Raw genomic sequence first — 19,617 nt, 5'->3', positions numbered from 1 at the left:
CCCCCAGGGCGGAGCAGAAGACCACCATGTCCGTGTGGTCGGAGCGGAAGCCCCCCAGGGCGGAGCAGAAGACCACCACGTCCGTGTGGTCAGGGCAAACGCCCCCCAGGGCGGAATGGAAGACCACCACGTCCGTGTGGTCAGAACGGAAGCCCCCCAGGGCGGAGCAGAAGACCACCACATCCGTGTGGTCAGAGCGGAAGCCCCCCAGGGCGGAGCAGAAGACCACCACGTCCATGTGGTCAGAGCGGAAGCCCCCCAGGGCGGAGCAGAAGACCACCACACCCTTGTGGTCAAGGACAGAGTCCTCCAGGGTGGAGCAGATGACCACCACGCCCCTGTGGTCGATGCCGGAGTCCAACAGGGCGGAGCACCAGACCACCCAGTGACTTGACTTGACTCTGAAAGTTCAACGGTGACTGGCCCTGACTCTGGAAGGTCATCGGTGACTGGCCCTGACTCTGGAAGGTCATCGGTGACTGGCCCTGACTCTGGAGGACCAGCGGTGACTGGCCCTGACTCCGGAGGACCAGCGGTGACTGGCCCTGACTCCGGAGGATCAGCGGTGACTGGCCCTGACTCCGGAGGATCAGCGGTGACTGGCCCTGACTCTGGAGAGGTCACTGGCACCTGACTCGACTCTGGACTGCCTGTGGAGACTTGAGACGCCTCGGCATCGGGCACCGCCTCGGCCTCCGGAACAGCATCGGGCACCGCCTCGGCATCGTGCACCGCCTCGGCCTCCGGAACAGCATCGTGCACCGCCTCGGCCTCCGGAACAGCATCGTGCACCGCCTCGGCCTCCGGAACAGCATCGGGCACCGCCTCGGCCTCCGGAACAGCCTCGGCCTCCGGAACAGCATCGGGCACCGCCTCGGCCTCCGGAACAGCATCGGGCACCGCCTCGGCCTCCGGAACAGCATCGGCCACCGCCTCGGCCTCCGGGACAGCATCGGGCACCGCCTCGGCCTCCGGAACAGCATCGGGCACCGCCTCGGTCTCCGGAACAGCATCGGGCACCGCCTCGGGAACGTCCTCTGGGCTTTGAGGAACGGTAGACGCCTGTCTCCTCCTCCTCCGCCCTCTATGTTGGCGAGTCGGTGACACCTTGTCTGGAGACTCAGGCGTTGAGTCGGCCATCTTGTGCTGTGGCTCCAAGCTGGCGGCCATCTTGTGCTGTGGCGCTGGGCTGGCGGCCATCTTGTGCTGTGATGCTGGGCTGGCGGCCATCTTGTGCTGTAGCGCTGGGCCGGCGGCCATCTTGTGCTGTGGCTCTAAGCTGTCGGCCATCTTGTGCTGTGGCTCCAAGCTGGCGGCCATCTTGTGCTGTGGCGCTGGGCTGGCGGCCATCTTGTGCTGTGACGCTGGGCTGGCGGCCATCTTGTGCTGTAGCGCTGGGCCGGCGGCCATCTTGTGCTGTGGCTCTAAGCTGGCGGCCATCTTGTGCTGTGGCGCAGGGCTGGCGGCCATCTTGTGCTGTGGCGCTGGGCTGGCGGCCATCTTGGGCCATGAATCTGGATCAGTGACTGACTTGGGCATTGGCGCTGGGTTAGCGGCCATCTTGGCGGAAGAGACAGGAGTGGCTGGGGCATCCCACGGAAGCCTATGCTGCAAGAAGTACACGAATTCCCAGAATTCCAGTGTCTCTAAATGCCCCATCTCCTCCTGAGAAACTGGATCATCCAGCCCGCTGTTGAAATAATCCTTCAGAGCCGCATCGTTGTATCCCATACCCTCGGCCAGGGACCAGAACACCTGTGCCAGGGCACCCACCTCATTGCCCTCTTGGCGGAGGGCGATCAGCCGGAGATACTTAGCTCTCCGCTCCGCCATCTTGGCTGGGGAACGGGAAAAAGACATACCGCTGGATCTCAGTGTGACGGAGTCCTTCTCGATCGGTGTTACAAAGAACCACGGGAGAGATCCAAGTGCAGGTATGTGACTTTATTAAAGGGCAAATCCAAAGGGTAAACAGTCCAGGCAGGGTCAAAACCAGAGAATCCAAACATAAACCAAAACAGATAAGAACACACAGCAAGGGCAAGACAATGGGTTTAACATGAACATTAAACAAGGACTCCGTAACACAGACTCAGACAGACCGGGTATAAATGCACCGAAGGATAAAGGGGAAACAGGAGACAGGTGGGGAACAATCAATTAACTAAACAAGGAGGAAGGTGACCAAATAAGGGAACAGGAAGTGATAAGGTGACAGACACCGTGAGAAAGGAGGACATCTAATGGAAACCCAGGGACACAACCCAGACACTGTGACACGCGCAGACTATTCTTGCGGGTCTCTGTTCTTATTTAAAGTTATAGAACATTAATTTTTACCTTAAATTTCACTCCCTACAATGATAGTAATGTAATTATAATAAAGTATAGCGTTTTATTTACTCAAAAAGAAAAAGAAAAAATAGAGACCTAACGTTAGTCAATAACCCGCTGTGGTTAGTCATCTTTTCTAGATTTTGGCCAAATGTAGGCTACAAAAAAAAAAAATCTATCAAAACTTTAAAGACATCAAGGTTTTTTTTAAAGATACTTAAAAATATTAGCTGCATTGTAAAAAAAAAAAAAGAACACACACACACACACACACAAGGAATAAAAATTGCGTTTTGAAAGTGAAAAAAAAAACTTTGCGGCATTGCTTTTTATAGCCCTAACAAGTTTAGGCTATAAAAACGTCAATCCAAAAACAAATTAATTTAAGCTGAAGCTGATGCCTGCATCTCTCATCCAGCACGAATCCAAATGTTTCCATGTTCCAGACGTATCTGGATGCTAAAATATTATTTATTATATAGTGTTTGTACTTTTATCTACATAAAACATCATCCTTCAAATCGGCTTTATCAGCACAGTGAGGCGCGGTCACGCTGAACGCAACATGTTGTACAACGGAACAGTCTAATTTAAAGTTAGACTTTACTTTAATAAATCAAAATGATGTTGTGTCGGTGCATTGCCATTGAGACTGACCTATGATGACTTCACAGCTTAGAGGACATTTTACTCAGTGGCTTCAGCGTCACATTTGCATGCTGTACTTCATGATTCATTGACAGCAAATTTCAAATAAGTGACGTGACATTCAGCCAAGTATGGTGACCCATACTCAGAATTCATGCTCTGCATTTAACCCATCCAAAGTGCGCGTGCGCACACACACAGAGCAGTGGGCAGCCATCTATGCTGCGGCACCTGGGGAGCAGTTGGGGGTTCGATGCCTTGTCAAGGGCACCTAAGTCGTGGTATTGAGGGTGGAGAGAGCACTGTACATGCACTCCCCCACCTACAATTCCTGCCGGCCCGAGACTCGAACTCACAACCTTGAGGCCACGACTTCCCATAAATATAAAATGGAACGATAAAATAATGTTATTAACCGGTTAATCCGCATTTCAAATTTTCGATTCTGTTCGGAACTATAAAATTGGTTTTCGTTTTCGTTCCTTGAACCGGTTCAGAGCCCTGGTTAAATGAGATAATTAATTGACTAATTGAATTATGATTGTGCATTAGTGATAAACACCAGCTATTATTGAGAATTACAGAGGATTGGATGATTTATTGGTTAAAATGATGTCACCATCATGGACATCAGTGTTTGCTTTAGTTGTGGTCTTGACCCTTTTAATAGTTCAAAGTAATTTGTTTTAAATTATTTGCAGTTGTTTCATAGTAAGCTTTAACACACTGCTGAAAGCTTTTTGTTTGTAAAACATTGAAATGAATATCATGAAGGTGTCTCTCTTTGGTTTTGTTAACTGATATTCAGTTACTACTGAACTATAAAGAAGCCCTATTAAAGGTCTCGTTCTTTGTTATCCCATGTTTTAAACTTTAGTTAGTGTTCACATGTGCAGCACATTTTGCTGAGGACAGCTTCCTCAATCTCAATCAGTTTAATGCCGGATTCGCTCAAAGATTATTCTTGAAAGATGGAGCTGTTCCCTCTTTGTCTGGAGAAGGTGTTGTTTATGGACCACAACCGGTAAGTGTATTTTATTATTTAAGTTGGTGCATTTAACAGTTTCTGTAACTTATTATTTATTACTTATAACTTATTTGGGAAGTCATGGCCTAGTGGTTAGAGAGTTTGACCCCTAACCCAAGGGTTGTGGGTTTGAATCTCGGGCTGGCAAAAGCACGACGTAGGTGCCCTTGAGCAAGGCACCGAACGCCCAACTGCTCCCCGGGTGCCGCAGCATAAATGGCTGCCCACTGCACCGGATGTGTGTTCACTGCTCTGTTTGTGTGCACTTTGGATGGGTTAAATGCAGAGCACAAATTCTGAGTATGGGCCACCTCACTTTGCTGAATGTCACGTCACTTTATTACACAAGGGGCAACGCTGTTTAGCTTTGTTAACTAGATGGTAGCGCTGTACAAAAAAATTAATACGATTTTCATGCGCATCTCATCATTAAAGGTGTTCTGTGATTAGAAGTACATCTCCAGCACGTGCGTAAAGATCAGGATTGCCAGGCAAATCCTGCCCACTTGCTTCTCAAAACTACTCCAAAACAAGCCCAATCACATTTCCAGGAAGGCAGCGTACGCTAAGCTGCTATCGAATCACAACACAAGAACCGCTGGGACAAACAGAACTCATTACGTATTTCTGAAGGAGGGACTTCATAGAACAAGGAAGTCATCAGCCTGTTTTTATGACAGTGAAAACAGTAGTATACAGAACTGAATTGTGTGAAAAATGCTGTGTTTTCATAATCAAAACATGAACACATGTTATATTGCTCACTGTAAACACAATCAAAGCTTAAATAAAAAAGAAAAACATGAAAAACATGACCTTTAAATATTGGAAAAAAAAATAAAAATTAAAATATTGATTCTGCTCGGAGTGAACCGATTGAATTTTCTTTTCGTTTTCAAGCCCTACAATTAACTCTTTAACACACACACACGCGCACACACACGCACACATAATCTTTGAGCGAATCCGGCATTAAACTGATTGAGATTGAGGAAGCTGTCCTCAGCAAAATGTGCTGCACATGTGAACACTAACTAAAGTTTAAAACATGGGATCACAAAGAACGAGACCTTTAATAGGAAATTCTCACAACACAACGAAATTAAGCCACAACAAAAATACATTAAGCCACAACACAACGAAATTCTCACAACACAACGAAATTAAGCCACAACACAACGGAAGTGCTCCCGACCACTAGGGGGCAGTGTTGAAAGTTAAACACCGATATTTCATCGAGATATATGTGTAACTTAATATGTGTAATCGATTTTTAAATGAAAAACTTGTTTTTATTAAACGTTTTGATATCCTGATAATCTTAATGTATCGATTTCATGAATCGAGCAAAAAATAAATTTAGCTCCGTTTAGCTCTGCTCTTGTACACAATGTTTTTCCTGACGGGGCTTATTTAAATCCGGTGCTGTCCAGGGAAACCATTGCTCTTTCCGTAGAGCTTTCAAATTGACAAGAGGAGAAGATTTTTCATCTTACAAGAACTTCCCCTGATGACTGTAAATGAATTTCATCGCGCGGAGAAGGGCATTAAACGTTTCAAGTTAACGTTACATCAACAACTTTAGGGTGAGTACTCTATCGTCTTCTAGCAAATCTAGCTAATAAGGCTGGATAACGCTGCTGCACTGACTTGATCAGCTCAAAAATAGCAGGGCTAAGTTAGAGTTTAGCTTTAAACTCCGTCCGCCTCATCTTTTTATAACTCATAAGATATAACGTTAGTAGAAATAAAAGCAGGACTCCCGGTAATCCATGTTGATTTGCATCGGTGGTTCTGATAGGTGTTTGCTGTGATAGGAACTTCTTAACTTGATATAAAGTATTTTAAATACTGTTGCCATTTTTAGATTGCCATGTATCGTAATAAATCTTAAAGGACCGTTCACACCAAAATATTAAGAAAACGATTAAGATATTTAGTTTTAAAAATCGTTCTCACTATTTAAAAAAAGAGTCCACACCACAGCTATAATGATAAAGACATAGAGAAACAATATCATTGGAATCACTTTAAGAACTATTTTTTTCCAGCTGATGAACGATTAAAAACATTGACAGCCAATCAGAATCCTGCTATAATGAGCTCGAGAATGTAAAGCAGCGGACGAGCGAGTGCGCGCTTAGAATAAACCGATTATATTGTTCGCTGCTGTGGACTCTATCGTTATCTTAATAGTTATCATTCATTGTGTGAACGGGGCTTTAGTCTGACAGTTATTGTTATATTTTCAAATTGTATTATCTGTAACCTGGAGCTTGAATTAATTGTTCACATTTATATAGCAATTTTCCAGGGATCCCCAAAACAAGCATGATAAAGCTATTCAGTAAAAAGCAAACAAGATCAGAAATGGTTAAGAAAGATAGGGACATCCTTTGAAATATTACTGATCTCTTTACAGTCTATTGGCATGTTTGTAACATTATATAAAATATTAATTATTTGTCATAATTTATTTTAAATATAGAGTAATTTACAATGTAATAATTTAAAATGCAACTGAAAGTAATTCAAAATGTATCTGAAATCAATTAAATATGTAAACCAATGCTATTATCTTCACAGATTGTTTTAACAGACTCCCATCCATACTGTTGCAGCACTGTAGCAGACAGCACACTATTCAGAACTGAGAATCAGTTGAGTGGTTAAGGTAGGAGGAAAGTGTCTAATATTGATATTGATCATCTTTTCATATCTAGCTTTTATTCATAATGTATAACATGCCTATTTGATTAGCCCTAACAGAAAAAAAGACAAAAACACAATCATAATGATTAAGGCTCTATTCATTATGCATGCAACTTGTAATGATGGTGGAAAGTTTTTATTTTTCTTAATGGTCAATTTACACTATACCTTTGTTTTTCATCTCAGGAGAATGTTTACAGTGATGTCACCAGTGATCTGCCTGACCTAGCAGTCCTCCAAGTGGCAGAAGTGTTATAAATATAGTAGTGTTATAAAAATATAGTAACACACCATTACACTGTCATAGTTATTAGTATTTGTATTTTACATAACTATTAAAACTATATCAAAGTTTAAAAAAATTAAGTGTGGATATTTACATGTTTATATACACTACACTGGTGAGCAAGAAAACATATTAAAGTTACATATATTTGCACTTACATAATAATTAATTTACATTTTATATTGTAGTCTGTACAAATAAAACCAAATGAATCCATCCCAAGTTTTTTGTGTAAGGCCAGATCTCTCTGTGGAAGATCGACTGAAAGGTGGACCATGAAGAGGGGGAACTCATCGAAGGGCTGCAGAGACTGACACTGTCAAAATAAATGTTAAATAATTATGATACATGCATGTAACGTGTGCATTAAAAAGTGAAAATAAATATAACATCTTCTTTCTCTGTCACAAACAATACAATATCAATATTTACCATTGCATTGCTTGTTATTCCAACTTCTCTCCTCGCTGTAGCTGTCCTTGCTCTGGTCACACGAACCATGTGGAATGCAGGTTCAATAACGCTCCAAAAGGCCATTAAATGGATCTACTTCTCAAATCTAGATTGGATGAGACATGTTTTCAGAAAATACACACCAAACAATGTAAAAAGTGTGTTTGCCTACACTGAACCTGAAGGATACTTAAAAATGTATAATGTATTGACATACAAGTGGAAAAAAGGTAGGTCTGTAAAAAGATTTTAGCTGGGGTTTTAGCTTATTCTGCCTCGTGTCATTCTAAACTGTTCTGAATTTATTCTGTGGGGTCTATCTAGATGGCTGACTGATGGTATTATTTACAACATTTCTGTATGCCAATGAACAAAGCAAGCCATATGGGTTTACAGCGACATAATGTTGAGTATATGATGACAGCTTTATTTTTTTATTTTTCGGTTAATCATCTATTAACACGTATTGCCTTGATCCACGGAAGAGGTTTTTTAACAAACAGGCAACCACAGCGACAAAAAATAAATAATGACAATTAAAAAATTCACAATAGGCCTACATTGTGCTCGTTAATATAGTAATAAAGGTTTAGATCTTACCTAGTGTAGATTCGCATGTTGTTGTCATTCTTGAAGAGGTGCCTGCAGACTGAAGTATCAGAAGTGATGTTGAAATCCTTAAATCTTACATTACTAATTTGAATCCACTTATTTCGAGTTTCTACATCCAGGGGAGAACTGTGAAAAACCTTTAAGGAGCCTCACAAAACGGGTCACAGCAATAGCTGTGTAAACCATCCTCACAGATGTTTATGGAACTCTTCATTAAATAATTATATTGCTGTGGTATACTTAATTTGTTGTATTATAGCAAAATCTATAAATATTATTTAATATTCATCGTTTATGGATAAAAGTTTGCAGCTGGTAATGCACTTACACAGAATAAAGACAGGAATCTTTTATTCGCCCTGAGATTTCACAGGAAATACATAGTCTATTGCACGTTTCTGCAGACCAACTGCCCCCTAGTGGTCGGGAGCATTTCCGTTGTGTTGTGGCTTAATGTATTTGTGTTGTGAGAATTTCGTTGTGTTGTGAGAATTTCGTTGTGTTGTGGCTTAATTTCGTTGTGTTGTGAGAATTTTGTTGTGTTGTGGGTTAATGTCTTTGTGTTGTGGCTTAATGTATTTGTGTTGTGGCTTAATGTCTAACCCTTTAAGTGTTTGCAGGTTTTATATTAAGAAATATTCCTTCTCAGTGGACTCAAATGAAATAAGTTCACAGTACTAACATCGTATGAATGCTAGTTTTTAAACTTTGAAGCAGTGGGAGCGGAGTTAATTTCCATGGTAGAATTAGGGTAAAACACTGTAAAAAAATGAAGAGTTGTAAATTAATGATTGAGAGCTGTACATTAACAGTACTTTACTGGCACTGTTGTTTTTTCCCCCCAAGTACAAATATAAAAAAATAATAAAATAAAAATTGATTTTCTATTTAAGAAAATGATACAAGTTACTTGTTTCCTGGGAAAGTTTAAACTTAAACTCTGAGTTGACTTACCCTGAGATGGGAAACTCTGAGTTTTCGGTTACAGAACAGCTGAAATGAGTTGGTTTAATCAACTCTAAATTGACTGACTCTGAGTTAAGCGTTTGCACCACAACTATAAAAAGCCATTATCAATGGATCACCGATATTACGATTCACCATGGCAACAGGTCCCGCCAAAAAGCCGTCTGCATTCTTCAGACTCAATACAAATGTAATTCTTATCACTGTTATAATATCACAGGTGAAAACTGGCAGAACGTTAGATTAATGAACTAATAGCTTATAATTTTTATGGTTTCTCATTGGCAAAAAATATATATATAAAAATAATATTATTAATAATATTTTAAGTGCATTTTTCTTATCCAACATATGATTTGCCAATAGAGTAAGAAAAATATGGCAGTGGCTATTTACAATAAGTGGAATTAACATACTTATAAATACTATCTGTAAATATATCCTATTTACAGTAGGCTAAGTGCAAGTAGCTCTAGATGCTATTTACAAAAAAACAATTAAAGTGAAAATCGTGATATATTCTATTTACCATGTAAAAGTAGCAGTTCTTTGCAACAGGCTAAGTGTAAATAATAATTAGATGCTAGTTATACTTTATACTGGCAGATACATACTAGGCCCATTTGCACCTCAGTATTGTTATACATTAACAGGATGCAATAATAACAGATTGTAAATAATTATATTTATTACACTTATAAATAGTTGTATCATTTTTAAACACTCATTAGGCACTTTACTTCCACTTTTAGAAAATTTATTCAATTTTTATTGAAAATAAATTCTAATGTGATGGATGGGATAAGTGAGAAGAACGAGGAAAAAGCCGGAATCTAACCCAATCAACCCCGTTACAAGCTAGTTTTCCTTGCCCAAAACATTACTGCCTACACCACTGAAGCCGTTATTCACATGTGTCATATTTAACCTTATGTGTCAATGGAGGGCGGAGCTACAGTAGATTTGCTCTTAGTAATGGACACTCCGAATAATCTTGTTTCCATTTGCATTAAGGTTATTTTTATTGGCATATAATTTTACTTAAGTAAAATGCACTTAATTTAGATCCTCCCCAGGAAACAAGACTAAGTACTTATATGTTTTTATTATATAGAAAATCAATATATTTTTTTTTATTTGTACTTGGGGAAAAAAAAAGAAGAAAAAAAAACACTTCGTAAGAACAGGATTTTTCCAGCATGCATCAATGAAGTGTTTAAAAAGGGGGAGGAGACCGAAAGAAACTCTGGGTTTACAGAAGAAAACCTGCTCCTGACCAGGTTAGGTTCATAGAGTAAATTACCATGGTAACTGACTCTGAGTATAAGTTAGCTCTCTTTCAGAAACAGGCTTGACTTACCCTGCTTTCTCGGGTTTGACAAACCTCCCATTCTGAAACAGAAAACCTCGAGTTTCCCTCATTTCAGGGTTAACATACTCACTTAGTTTTCACTTAACTTCCTTTGTGAAACAGGCCCCTGATGTTAATAAACAGAATCACTGAATAATCTAATCTAATAATCTTGATTACCATTATGTTGTCAGTGTTTGCATTAGTTTGGCTGTTGACCCTTAAACAAACTTTTTTTGGTTGCTATAATTGTGATACAGCAGCTAGACAAGCCAACAAAGAGTAAGACCAGGGGCCTGTTTTAGAAAGGAGGTTAAGTGAAAACTCTGAGTTGGTTAACCCTGAAATGAGGCAAACTCTGAGTTTTGCGTTTCAGAATGGGAGGTATGTCAAACCTGAGAAAGCAGGGTAAGTCAAGCCCGTTTTTGAAAGAGAGGTAACTTATACTCAGAGTCAGTTACTATGGTAACTTACACTGTGAACCTAACCTGGTCGGGAGCAGGTTTACTTCGTTAAACCCAGAGTTTCTAAAGGTGTCCTCCCCTTTTTAAAAGAGGAAGCGGTGTTTAAACACCTCATTCATTCTTTCGGTACATTTATTCATTGCGCACATTTCAGTTACGCAGAGGCATCAAAGGGAATGAAATGGCATGTCCTTTTATGGATGATCCGGTTGACGAAGAGGCTATATTAATTCGTAGGGAGTTACATTTACGTCGGGAGAGGATTTTGAGGCCCAGAGTGGATTGTTTGTTTTTCATTACAGTCAATAAAATACATCCATAATCTCATCCATCCATACATCAGAAACATCACACATCGCGGCCGTGCTCTTACATCAGAACAGATTCTTTGCGTTGCCTTACGTTTCTTTGCAAATGGTAGTTTTCTGTATAACATCGGAGATGCAGAACATATTAGTAAAGCTACTGTTTGCAGCGCGGTCAGGAAAGTGTGCCTCGCTCTTAAGCGATTTCTGCAAATTTTTGTGGTGTTTCCTGGGCACAAACCAGTCAGAGTCATCAAAGAGGAGTTTTACAGGATTGCAGGTCAGTGGTGTATAAATCGGTTTAAATGAGACTGATAAAAGACATTCAATTAGAATATATTGCTGTGACAACTGGAAGTAACCTAATAATCAGAATTCTCTTTAGGATTTCCAAATGTGGTTGGATGCATTGATGGCACACATATTCCGATCATTGCACCTTCTGAAAATGAAGCAGATTATGTTAATAGGAGGTCCATCCACAGTAGTAATGTGCAGGTATATACTGACAGCCTACTGTTTCAAATGGTAAAAGACTACATCACAATACTGTAAATGTGTCATTCTTTGCACTTTCAAGATCATATGTGATGCTGCACATATAATCACAAATGTGGAGGCAAAGTGGCCCGGGTCTGTTCATGACTCAAGAATATATCGAGAGTCAACCCTGAGCAACAGACTGGAAAGGGGTAAGTAAATGTATGTCCTATACACATATTTCAATGTATGCACTACACACTTACAGGAGAATTTCTATGCAGCACTAAAACAATATGAATTTTCTTATAGGAGAGATTGATGGCCTTCTGCTGGGAGATAGGGGTTACCCATGCCGACCAAATCTTATGACCCCTTACCCAGAACCTGAACCAGGACCCCAGCAGCGCTTCAATGTGTCACACTGCAGGACGAGAGCCCGGGTGGAGATGACCATAGGCCTGTTGAAAGCACGTTTCCATTGCCTACGTCACCTCAGGGTAACCCCTGAAAGGGCCTGTAACATTATTGTGGCATGTGTTGTTCTCCATAATATTGCCATGATTAGAGGGGAGCAACACCCTGCCCTACAAGTACAAGATCCTGCGGAAGACCCCATTAACCCTGCAGATTTCCAGGATGGAAGGGTAGTCCGGGATATGATCTGCCGCAATGTCTTCTCAGATTAGTCAAGATATCCACCACTACCACCAAAAAAAAAAAAAAAAAACCACAGCAGTTTATATGGTCTTTTTTATTTCCCACAAAAAAAGAATAAACATAAAATCACAGAAATGTATATGCTCTTCTTCATTTCCTACAAAAAAAATAAAAAATAAATAAAGGTTTTCATATAGTTTCAATACTTTCTAGAATACAACTGTGACTACACTCACCTTTAGCTTTTGTTTCAGAATTTCAATTTCCAGATCTGACTTTTGGATTTGGCGGTCCAAGTATATAAGTTCTTTGCTGTTTTTTTCTATCTTTTTAATGAGAAGAAGTCTATATAACTCCTTAACTGGCAACTGAAAATACATTATTAGAGTTACACAGTGTAGCCTATTTGTGAAATTCTACAGAATTAAACTGTGGCATTTACTGTAAGTAACTGAACTGTGTTCATCTGTGCACCAGAAGTTGATAGACCTTCATCCTGTTGTTCTTCCACACTCTGGGAGGGTAGAGATAAGAATGACCATTTATAGATATAAAGTACTCAAAATAAAAAATGTGAATGTGTAGATTGTTTGATGTGTAAAGACCCATATTAACATGACCTCTGTAGGCCTCTCTGTGGCAGCAGAAACTGTTTCTTCATCCCCATCATCCTGTGAAGATGAGCATTTCATAGAGTACACTTTGTAATAATTTATGGTGCATTGACTATAGGCTACTTACAACTTCCTGTAGTTCTGTTGGGACAGAAGGCTCCAAAAGACAGATATTACCGTCAGAATCTGTTTGGACCCACAAAAAAGGATAGGAATAGGAAATATCACAAAAAGTCAATATCATTTTTTTTACACATACTGTAGGTACACCTCTTACATTTTATGAAGACACTTGAATCTTCTGGCGTGACTGGCTCAGATGAAGTCCCTCCAGGAATTCCCTCAGCTATTGGCCGTCCAGCATTCTGGCTCAGGGCCATCTCCTCTGCATTAGTCAGAGGTGGTGGTGCAGGTCCTCCCCCCGTTTTGCGAGCATCTGCCTTCTTTCTGTTGGCTGAGTAGTCAAAAGAGAATGAACATTTAGACCAATGTCAAAAATGCTGTTGCACTGCTAGACACTGAATGCTATTTAGTTATTTAATATGTCAAATAGGTACACTACAGCAAATATCAAGGCTTACCTGATTGAATTATGTTTTTATATTTCATTTTAAGCTGCTGCCATGTTCTTTTGATGCCTGCAGGATTGCACCTATACATGAAAATTAAATTAATAGGTTTAATAAAATACTGTTCTTCCAGTTTCACCTCTGATATTAAAACAGTTGGGAATTTACTATAAAATAGCTCTTAATTAATAACTACAAATTACATCTTCAACCAGTGTAATTAGATTAATGTAATAATTACTATTTCTACTTACTAATGCAGTGTACTTATTAATTTCTACATCCCAAATCAACCTCAACCACTTGAACAATAAGGACAGACAAGAAACTTTACATCTAATGTTTTCAAATAAACAATATAGGCTACAATTACATGAATTATCCTTGAATTGACCTAAAGTGTGTGTAGAGGGAGGTTACATTAAAAATATACCTTTTAGAATTAGATTTTAAATCAACTTTTTTTATATATACAATTGTTTTACAGTCTTTCATGAAATTACAGTAGCCTATTCTGATTACTTAATTAATTAGCCTACACCCAAATTGTATATATATATTAAAAAAAAAGTCAACTTACGCATTGACTCGAGCAGCTATTTTTTCCCAAGCTGACTCTCTCTCCTTTGCTGCTGCAGCAGTGTTGCTTCTTTTTTAAAGATGTGTTCAAGTTCTCCATATGCTTGCATAAGCACATCCAGTTCTGCTGTTGAGAAATATGCAGACCTCATTTTCTCTGACGCTGTTGCCATGGTGAATCATAATATCTGCGCTCCATTGATAATGGCTTTTTATAGTCACGGTGCACGCGCTTAACTCAGAGTCAGTCAACTTCGAGTTGATTGAACTAACTCATTTCAGCTGTTCTGAAACCGAAAACTCAGAGTTTCCCATCTCAGAGTAGGTCAACTCAGAGTTCAAGTTTAAACTCAGAGTTGGTTGAACCTCCTTATTGAAACAGGCCCCAGGTGGTGGTGTTTGTTTTGACATCACTTGATTTGGATTTCTGAGTTGGTTGTGTCTCATCAACAACTGTGGTATTCTGTGGTTGTGCAGTATAAGGTCTTGTATTTTCAGCATAACCAGAGAACTTTTTAGAAATATTTCTGATCAAAACATTTTTTTAAAAGAGAAAATGTGTTTATTTTAGGAACACAAACATCAAGAATCAGCCTGAGAACCTCAACAATGGTGCCCATCAAAAAGCATGTTGCACTGCATTCTGGGGGCCACCAATCAAAACTAATTTATGGCTTCCATCATGCTTTTCGGCATCAATAAATTATGAGCAGAATTGTCTTATATTTATTCTTACTATATTTTAACTTTTTTATGCAATTTTAGTAGCTTGTTTTGTGATGCTTACATCACAACATCTGTTTATCTGAATATGCTGTTTGTGACCATTCTTGAGATTCCTACACTGGCTCTTGATGTCACTGTGTGGCTCAAAGAAGGATCACCTTCCCCATTACAATTTTTTTTTTCTTAATCAAAATTCTTAAAGGTGCCATCTGTCATGTCTGGCAAAAAAAATCAAGTCATACTCCACATTCCGTACCAGATGGGGGCAGTATGCCTCAATAAAGTGAATTGGTCTACTCTAGAGTAACAAACGAGAAACGGCATAGTCTCTATGCTCCGCCCCTACCTTCACAACAACCCTACAGCCATAGCCGAAGCCTAAGAGGACGTTTTGCCTCCAGAGGAACGTTGGGTGATGTCAAGTGATTTTGAAACATGACATCTTCAAGCTACTCCCCTTCACTATTACCAGTGAATATGTTCCTATTCGTTTTGTTCATATTACATTTTGAGTTGTATATACACATTATTTGAATATAGCATTTTGTCAACATCATTGGTCAACATCAGACAGCTGATGTTGACCAAGCTAGTGCCAACCAACGTAACCAGAGCTGCCAACTCTCAAGCATTCACCGTGAGACACATGCAATTGACTCTTTTCACACGCTTTCACGCCACACATCAATTTTCTCACGTACAGAAAAACCACGAAGCAAAGAGGACACGGAGACCAACAGACTAAACAGAGCAGGTTAGTTATGATATAAAAAATGGGTAAGTTATAGCTAGCTAATTATCAAACGCAGCTACGGTTAGCCATCGCTAACATTAGCATGTTTATCGAACAGCCTTCGAAACATTTCTATGTTATAACTTACCGAAAAAAAATACACAAACATATAAAACAAACTTCTAGCGAAATACTAACAGCATCTAACTTACCAATCCAAAAGAAATGTTGCAAGTTCGGTGTCGAACCTCATTTCTTTCAGGTCCATCAGTTGTCTCCAGCGATTGAAAGCAGTGCTGATGTTTACTCTGGTTCGGCTCCTTTTCTTATCGGATTTGATTTGTGATTCCGAGCGCGGTTGTTTCCCTGTAGCAGGTGGCTCTCTTCCCTTAACTGAAATGAAGTAGTGGGCTGTACTTTCCACACGATTGACATCAGTCAATCAAACAAGCCGTGCAAGTTATTCGTGTATTGCAGGTTGGCTGGTGGTTATGTTGCCCGCATACCGCCTCCCATGGCCAAAACTAGTATTAAGACACCTGTCGGGCCGGGGCTAGTAATGCTAATGCTAATTAAGGTTGATATCTCTGCAGCACTATAACTTGACATTTTTTTAATGACATCATCGCCCTTATTTCTTCTCATTCTTTTGATGCGTGTAGGTCATTTTTTGGATATTTTTACCTCAATTTTTGCACATGGCACCTTTAAACTCCGTGTTTTGCAGAAAGCAATTTTTTAAATTGTTGAATGGTGAGGCTGCTGCTGTAACCCAGCTGACATTTCAACGTTGAAACAACGTCAGGTACCATGGTTGAATTACCTCTCGATTTTGCAAATTGGGTCAATGTTGAAATCATGACGTTTTACCTTCATCACGGATGAATTACGGTCGTTCTGCAGACCTTGGATTAACGCTGAATGAGGTGTTGATAACACGATGTTGTTTCACCGTTGTACCTGGCACCATGTATAAATACACACGTGTATGTTCAATTAGATTCTAGTTTGCATTTAGATCAACAGTATATGATAAAGGCTAAAAATCAAATGAATGGCAGCAATGGCTTTACAATCAATTTCAATAAACTATCACATGCTAAAAATTGTAAAACAGCAGTTTTATTTTGGAAACATACTGTATAAAACAGATGAAAATAATCCCAAACTTTATTATGCAGAGTATGCATGGATGTATTGTTAAAAACATGTAGCAGAAGAATCCAAATACAGTGGCCCAAAAGAGGTGTCGGTACTCTATTATATCCTATATATATATATATATATATATATATATATATATTTATTATTTTATTTTATTTTTCTGTTTTTTTTTGATGACTCGACTCATCTCCTGAGGTAACAACAACTATATTGAAGGGGTTTTATATACAGCAGTCAACAGATGACCTTGTAAAAAATAATAAATCCTTTTATTAGTTTGTGGATTTGCTTGAGCTAAAAAGAGCTACTGAACATAAATAAAATGTGCAAAAGGATAATGAATTTCAAACCTTAACTAAACACAATTTTATTCAAAGATCAACCGTCTGTCATTACTCTTTAGTCTGCCACAAGAAACAACATTAAAATCATGAACTCAAATGTCATTGTAAAAAAAAAAAAAAAAAAAAAAGACTGTTGTAACAGTGCGTAATCAGACCTTTCTGTAACTCTAACGTTAGGCCCCGTCCACACGGAGACGGAGCATACTCCAATCTGATCTTTTTTTTCCTTCGTCTCAAGAAATATCCGCATCCACACGAAACCACAAAATGATGTAGGATACATGCCAGACCAGCATGTGGCGCTGTAATTCTGCCACTGAGATACACAAAATGGAGAAGAAATGGACTATGCTCATAAACCTTGCGCGTGGTACACAAACGAACATGGAACGATACATTTATTAATCTGTGTCATTATAAGTTAATAAAAAGACAATCGTTCAGTGTTTGTTAATGTTTTTGTTGCTGTTACGTGACGTAGAGGTGTCTGACTAGGGGTGAGAAGTGGGCTGATGACGCCATCATTTCAGAAAATATACGGATTCGCCGTCCACACGAAAACGCAAAGACGGCAATTTCAAATTTATCCACTCTGGGACCTGGTTTAAAAAAATATCGGTTTCACTCTTCCAAAACACCGGATCCGTGTGGACGAAATGCCTATCCGATAAAAAAATTTGAGCGTATTCACAGAAACGCGCCTCCGTGTGGACGGGGCCTCAATGAGCTTAAAAGTATTTTTTGTACACAGAGCCGCGAACTGTCAATCACCCCTGTACGCGTGCATCACTGTCCTCCTCGCAGCTGCAGCAACTTGCACTCTCTTCATCAAGATTTAAAACAAAAAGGGGACAAAAAGTTCGTATTGTCTTTGTGAATAGATTAATTAGATAAATGAATATCTAAATTCGTGCCTAGCCGCCATGGTATTTTTTTAGAACTTAGAAAAAAGATGCTGCAGCCAATGAGCAGCCGGCGGGGGCTGGTTGCAGGACGACTCAACCTCCGCAGACAGTTTTTAATGTTTATCAGACAATAACTACTCAAGATTTTGCTTTAGTATAATTTTCGGGACAATTAGGGCCAGATTTGGGATTCGGGACAGTTTAGATTTCGGGACTGTCCCGAATTTTTCGGGATGTCTGGTGACCCTACCTGAAAGAGCTACTGCATTACTTCATTAGCTTGCGTATGATCAGCAGCGATATTATTCAGACTTGGAGAAGTGTCATCCAGCGAGCCATCTGATTCTGATCGTGTTGTTTTAGTACTTGGAGTCTGAAGCCATGAGAGCATATTAAGTGTTGTTCACTGTATTTGAATTATTATTGAGCCGAGTGTGTGCATTTCACACACCCTCTCCGGCTACGTTGAGTTGTTGCTGACAGCGGTAAAAGCGACGCATGCGCTTTTCACTTATAAAACTCAAGTGTGCATGGATAATGTAGTAGTCTCTGCTCTGGGTGGGACAAATTATGAAGCTTGCATTGTGAAGGGCACTCTGAAAAGTGTCAGCTTGCATTGTGAAGGGCACTCTGAAAAGCGGCAGCGCAGGCAAAAGATTAAAACCTCTATTAAAACAGATGTCCAAATGAGCGTACCGGTTCGCTAAAAGCACGTTCTGGGTGCATGGAGAGGTAGCGATACGCTCAAGAGCTATATTTGGAAGTGGCGGTACTGAGTACTGGTGCGTACCGGCCCATTTAAAGCACTGTCCAAATACAATTATATTTAAAGGTTTTTGTAAAATAATTTGGCATATAAATTCATATTTATTGCAGCACTTGCAAGAGAAACCCTTGTACCTTCATGACTGAAACCAGTTGATCTTTTATTTTGGTGGAAAACTACAGTTTCTGTAAAAAACATGTTTTAGTAATGTGTCTCATTGCAAGAGATGTGTTACACAGTTTGAGAAGGGAACCTTCAACCAGGACTGCTGTAAGGGGAGGGAAGATTAGGACAATTCCAAGGGCCCAGTGTTAGAGAGGGCACCCCGAGGGGGGGGGGGGGGGGGGATGTTCTAATGGGAACCCCCCGGACTGTGTCTTCTTTACCATGGGGAATGCGATGAGATTACTACCAAAGGGGACTCTAAAATGTTAGAACCAACAGCCTAGTGTGGTTGTGCTTCGGGTGATCCTTGAAAGAGTGCCAGCGCTAGGTCCATTCTAACGCCATCCCCTCCACTATCTCCCACTTGTGCACTTTCTGTACCATCCTGTATAAACATTTACATTTAATCATTTAACAGACGCTTTTATCCAAAGCGACTTACAAATGAGAACAATAGAAGCAGTCAGGTCAACAAGAGAACAACAGTATACAAGTGCCATGACAAGTCTCAGTTAGTCTAGTACAGAACGCATAGCCAGGTTTTTTTTTTTTTAAATATGAAAGACAAGAAAAGAAGCAAAAGTGCTAGTATTAGCTGGTTAAGTTCTGGCGAAAAAGATGGGTCTTTAAATGTTTCTTGAAAATGAGTAAAGACTCAGCTGTTAGGATTGAGATTGGGTCCCACATAGCAACATTGTGTCGGCCCAGTTCCGGCCCATATCTGGCATCCGTGGAAAGATGATCTGGCCCACAT

This window comes from Carassius carassius, chromosome 28, assembly GCF_963082965.1.
Source record: "Carassius carassius chromosome 28, fCarCar2.1, whole genome shotgun sequence".
Classification (NCBI taxonomy): domain Eukaryota; kingdom Metazoa; phylum Chordata; class Actinopteri; order Cypriniformes; family Cyprinidae; genus Carassius; species Carassius carassius.
Note: the sequence above shows the minus strand (reverse complement) of the source record.